Genomic DNA, 6,540 nt, shown 5'->3' with positions numbered 1-6,540 from the left:
GAATCTGAGGAGCCTTAGGTAAGCTACACTCCCCTGAAGAAGGTTGAGTCTTCTGCAGTGCTGTGTCTACCCGTGACACAAGGGCATCCATAGCTTCTTTTAGTTCTCTGAAACGTATATTAGCATCAGCCCTGGTATCATTAAGCTGTTGTTGTATGTGGCCATATGCTGGTGTTTGCTCCGGATGGGTGGGTTCATCCACCCTTCTAGCATCTTGGGATCTCGTTTCAGGAGGCATTTTGAGTCTGAAGATGCAGCTCTGATACCACTTGGAGCAGTTACTTGGTGACGCAGAAGTTTAATCAATAGATTTAAGAGGAAGGGTAGAAGAATAAGAGGACTGAAGCACCAGAGAAGAAGATGATAAGAAGAAGAAGAAGAAGAAAAGATGCAGGTGAACACAGAAGAAACGTGGGAGGTGGACGAGAGAATTTGGGAAATGTATCAATATTATTCCATACCTTCTGTTACAACAGAATGGCTTATATATACAGGGAGCCTAACAACCAGCTCGTGCTCCTTCCCATTTCCACGTGATTTAACTGAATTGTAACAGAATTATAAACTTGATAAAACGCACCGTTTGGACTTTAAATGACTTATTCAAAACACACCGTTTAACAATTGCTTTTAAACTTTGAATTTCCCCCGTGTGAATCTAGAGCTCATTGTTGTCCTGCAACAAAATCTCTCAGGATCAATAAATGTTTATGCAGACATTTATGCTGTCTTCCTAGATATCGTTCAGAACTACATGTCATATGGTGCGTCATCAATTTGTTTAACAGCAATGTATATTTCCTTTGCATTTCAGCCTCCGGTTTCATGCACTTTTTTGTTTCCCAGGGTTTGAAGATGCAGAAAATGCGTGCTGCTCTGTTGTTGGAGCCCATGGTGGCCTTATCCCATGCTCAACTATTTCTCAAGTTTGCTCTGACAGAACAAAGAAAGTTTTCTGGGATCCATTCCATCTTACAGAATCTGCTTACTTAATTACAGCGAAGCACCTGCTGGATGGTGACTTGAATTACACATCACCAATGAATTTTCGACAACTTGCAAATACTTGAAGAGTTCTCCATGGAAATGAACAGAAATTCGAAAACCGTGTTTGATGGGAGATGCCTGCCTGTGCAAATGTAAGGCTACTTCATACATGCATCTGATATTCTCAAACTAAACATGCTTCATAAGGTGTTGCCATGTGAATAGGTCTAATCTAATGCATGAAAAGTGCCCTCTATATATATATATATAATATATATATATATATATATATATATATATATTAACCTAGGAAACAAGGAGAATGAATAGAGGATGGCTGGATGCCTTTCCTCTGATCTTATCAATCAAGGGTCCCTCTCATACCCACAGGAGGCGTTGAGTCCATCCTTCCCCTTGACGTTCAAATCTCCTATCCTTTTCCATCACCATCATCATACAGCGTATGAAAATAACAGCTATATGAAAGCAAGGATCAAGTGATGGCATACACATGCACTTGGGCATCTCCCTGTATATCAACATCTGCTGTAAAAGAGTGACAATAAAGTTCATCAGATTTTTTTAACCTGCTTTCAGTAAGGGGGGAAATCAACAAAACATACCAAGCACAGAGAAGAAAATGTGTGCACACACGCACACATGCATATATTGACATTCACAAAAGCGTTTTGGAAAATATAAGTGGTCCTAATTTAATTAACCTTAAAATTTGTCTAGGATAGATAGGTTTCTAGCAGCTCATAGAAAGCATAAATTACAGAGGAGACTTACTTCAGCCTCTGAAAAAGACACTATTACTATAACCTCAAAGCTCACTACATTTCAAATTAAAAATTAAAAAACCTCTATTTTCTCACTAGTATTTTGCCCTTTCAAGTGATAAGAGACCAATCATTTTCCCATACATAGCAGCATAGCTATTTTCCTTCACAAGAAACGGAAACTAATAACATGCTCCTTCATGATAACATAACTAATGATGCTCTTGCTCGTTCTGTGAACACAAACCAACAGATTAAACATGGAAATTTATTACATGTTTGACTCACTCAAACATGTCTTTAGAGAGGGTAAGGGTAAGGAAGGCAAAGATTATTCAAATTGTGTTGAACAAATTATTAATTTGCTATCCCTGAATTAAGTTTCTGGCAACAGATTCATTTGACATGCCTGAACTAAGTTTCTGGCAGGGTCATGTTTCAAACTATAGATAAATTCGTGTCCCTACTACACATTCCCAGGTTAGTATTAATCAGCTCGTGGAAATGAAACGGATGGGCAGCTAAACATTGATAATAACATATAACTGAATAGAAAATCTACCCCAAACAATAGTAACAACAAACCACATTTAACAGATAACAAAATAAACATAATAGACTGGATCACTTACTGGAATTTCCCCCTCAATCATAGAGAAGAAGATGCTGGCAGCAATTTTTACTATTATCTACGTCAACATTAAAAAAGTCCTGAAGGGCCCTCACTTCAATAGTGCAAGATTTTAATTTCTCTATTGCAGTTGAAGTTGCCAAAGCACCAGAAACTGTTGTTATTATAGGAACTCTATAATCAAGTGCCATCCTCAATTGCTGGCCATCAATTTGATCAAGTGAATCGCCAGAGCTAGTAATTACCATCAATTGAATATGCCCATTAGCAAGATCGCCAGCATGTGGCTGTCCCTCATGCATCTTCAGCACTCTGTCCACTGAGATACCTTTCAATTCCAGAAAGTGAGCTGTTCCAGAAGTTGAAACAATCCTGAACCTGAGTCCTAGAAAGGCCTTTGCCAGCCTTTCTCGATGGGATTTTGTCAAGTCATTTAGGCTAAGGAACACTGCCAGAAAGTGGTAGGTTCAGCCCAGCAGCAATTTGAGCCTTGGCAAATGCAATGGCAACCAGAAAATCAATACCCATTACCTCAGTGGCACTCCTAATCTCAAGCCCTAACAGTACATCACAGCCTGGGAACTTCAAAAAATGGAAGAATCGCTTCTTTAATTGCAACATGTGGTGGGATTACCTCTTATGTGAAAAGTATCTCATTAAGTGACTTTCCAGACATAAAAAGAGCAGCATACTGAGCTAGTGCATGGCCAATTGCCTTGGAGACAAATGGAACCATACGAGATGCACAAGGATTTGCCTCAAGCAGAAAAACTTCCACGTCCACTGTGATTGTGTATTGGCAGTTCATGAGACCACAAACATTCAGACTCTTTGCCAGCTTTTTAGTCCATGACCTAATTGTGGTCAAGCAGGAAGATGAGATAGTTTGTGAGGGAAGAATGCAAGCTGAGTCGCCAGAATGGACCCCAGCCTGCTCAATGTGCTCCATTACTCCTCCAATAACCACATTATTGTGTGAGTCTGCAAGTGCGTCCACATCAATCTCAACAGCATCAGATAAATATTTATCTATCAACACAGGGATCAACTTCAACAGCATTTTCGAGATACATCACAAGCTTGTCATCACTATATACTATCTCCATTGCCCAGCCACCTGAGACATAAGATTGACAGACAACGACTGGGAAACCTATGGCTGCCGCAATGGCTAAAGCATCGGCCTCACTCTTAGCAATGCCTCCTTTTGGTTGTTCAATGTTTAACTCTTTTAGAATTGCATTGAACCTCCCTCTGTCCTCAGCAGCATCAATAGAATCAGGTGATGATGTGCACCATATGTGTAAACACTGAGAGGCTTATGCTTGTCCAGATACTGCTGGATGGGCAGGACCAGCTTCAGGGGTGTTTGACCACCAAACTGTACAATGATCCCATCAGGTCTTTCCAATTCAATAACATTCAGAACGTCTTCTTCTGTCGAGGGTTCAAAGTCAAGACAATCACTTGTGTCATAATCTGTGGACACAGTCTCAGGATTTCAATTCAACATAAATGTCTCATATCCTGCACTCTGTAAAGCAGAAAGGCTACCCCGTTAAAAAATGTACCAAAGTGGTAACCATCTCTGAGTAGCAAAGCCATCCAAAAGCAGATTCCTTTACATTTGTTCCAACATGTTATTTAACTACACAACTAAGAAAACCTATTAGGCTACTTATTGAATAAATGAAATTTTATCGCTAAACTGAATCAGAGCACAGCCTTATACAGATTCAGCACGTTTACATGACTGTAATTCTATATTTCTAACCACAAAAGGCTGGATACAGATATTTTCTTGAATTTACGTAGTGTTTGATTCATTTCACCTTTGTTTATGCTCTTCTTCATGTTGCAATAAATTCCAACTGAAAAAACACCAAAAACATAGACATTTCTAAATTTTCAAAGCATACAAGCAATTACAGAAAAGTAGGTGGTACAATAGATTACTCCTTACTTTCAACACCAATCCGAGATCTGCCTTCAAAGTGAATATACGAGACATGATCAACATTTTACGAGTTAATTTTGATTGAAAAGAGTGCTGTTATTAATAGCACAGCCTTGATAACCATGATCAATGATTTATCAAACAAAAAAATTAATAAACAATAAAAAGATTTAAAAGTTATGTTGCATGGTGGATCTCAAAACATCAACAAAATGGCAGGGTAGGATATTCCAATATGCATAACTAACATAGTATTTTGGAGAAATTGCCTGGGCAGACAGGGGAACATAAATAATGCAAAAATTATAAACATATGCCTGGAGGGAGAAAGATGCATGGCAACAACAGTGATCAAACTCAATTCACTGATCTATACGGTTGGGTCCTCCACCTAAAATCAAGACCTTCTTCCTTTTGGTGGGAGCTGATTCACACTCTGAATCATAGGAGGAGTACATGTGGGGAGTATTGGCCTCAAACTCTGCAGCACAAGTATCAACCCTTTTATATGACGGATTAACTCCAAAAGAATCCCGTTTTGATCGGACTTCCTTCTCCGTTGATTTTAGTAGCAAATGCTATCTGCTTGTCACTGAAACCATGCTTTTTGACCTCCCTGAAGCCATCCTTTGTCAGATGAGACAAACTCCTAGCCATAAGATATTGTTCCGCATCCACCAGCTCCTTATGCTGAGTGAGGAACCATTTATCAACGAAACTCAGTTCGTGGATTTCATCAACATTGATATCATTTTTCATATCTGCATAAATGGCATGACTGCAATCTGGATCTGGAACTCGGAGGTTTTACTTCAATTGTTCCAAATCCCAGTCAAGTTCGGCAACTTGCGCGCATCCCTATCGTAGTCTCACAACTCACAACAAATTCCAAAATAAAAGTGTTATATAATAAAAATTTATCACAATACATTAACACTATTAGAATAAGATCTTTATCCCTTAAATATCAACTCGCAAACAAACGCATTAAGTATCAATATCAATTTGACGAGAAATAAATAAATAAAAACTATTAAAGAAGTTAATTTTGTATTAGTCAAATTTATTGTAAAATATAAGTTTATTTTATAAATTTACAGTGCTAGAAATTTTAATTTACAAAATCTTATATAATAATTCCACTAATAATTCTAACAGATTCAAAACTTGTGGGCTATTATTTTTTTCTAACATAATTTAATTTTTTTAATTTCAAATTTTCTCTTTATTTAAAGCTCCTTTAATTTTTGTTTTTTTACATCTTGACATGAATTTTATATTAGATTACACTTAATTTTATTTTATTTTGTCTCAAGTGGTTGACTTGAATCCAATGTTTCTTTTATGAACTTTGGATTTTTATATTTTTTTTTTAAGTCTGGACTATCTAGTAAATTAGCAATATTAAAATAGTAATTTAGACTGTTACCTCTTTAAATTATTATTTTTTTTTATTAATTAGAAAAAACTTTCATCTTCCTTCTAAGATCTTTGATTAACAAAAACCTTGTTAGGATATCATATATCTCATCCTCAGTTTTATCAACCTTAACAGAAAATTCAAGTTGAGTCACATTAGTTTTAACTCTAATCATGCTCCATTTACCAAAATAAAAATGTGTTTCTAGATGATTTGCACAAGCAATAAATGGTTTATCATCCACACACAACTTTAAGTTTATTTCCACTATAAAGTAACAATATCTTATATAGATTTGATGGTATGCAATCATTTACATGGATCCGATCTCTTTTTAATAAAACATTATAGCTCAAAAATTACATCATCAATGAAAAATATTGTATTTATGATCAATAAACCAACCTTTAAGCTAGTAGTAACCAATGCTTTCACTTGCAAGATCTCACCAACAAATCCACTTAATACTACTTTGGTTGAAATTAAGTTATTCATTGATTTTTTGATCACATCCAACATGCATAAAGATAAGTTATTAATAACAGCTCCATTATTAACAAAAACTCTTCCAACATCTACTTCTTCAACCTTTGCATGAAGATATAATGGCTTTAAATGTACATGTTTGGTGATATTTGGCATTTCAAACAAAAAATTATTATCCAAAGTTTGTTTATAGACTGTTGATTTCCTTTGAATTAGTCTAGACCTTATCATTTCACTTAAATTTGTTAATTATGGAGCTTTTATTTGCTCATTATTA

General features: G+C 36.2%; 2 pseudogenes; both read right to left on the bottom strand.

Annotated features, from left to right (window-relative positions):
• Positions 1 to 2,414: 2,414 nt before the first annotated feature.
• On the bottom strand, positions 2,415 to 4,420 carry LOC140954293 (carbamoyl phosphate synthase arginine-specific large chain, chloroplastic-like; annotated as a pseudogene).
• Positions 4,421 to 4,511: 91 nt separating this feature from the next.
• Positions 4,512 to 6,272, bottom strand: LOC118046662 (carbamoyl phosphate synthase arginine-specific large chain, chloroplastic-like; annotated as a pseudogene).
• Positions 6,273 to 6,540: the final 268 nt, after the last annotated feature.

Source organism: Populus alba, chromosome 8 (genome assembly GCF_005239225.2).
Source record: "Populus alba chromosome 8, ASM523922v2, whole genome shotgun sequence".
NCBI classification, from domain to species: Eukaryota; Viridiplantae; Streptophyta; class Magnoliopsida; order Malpighiales; family Salicaceae; genus Populus; species Populus alba.
This window is presented reverse-complemented; position numbering and strand designations above follow the sequence as displayed.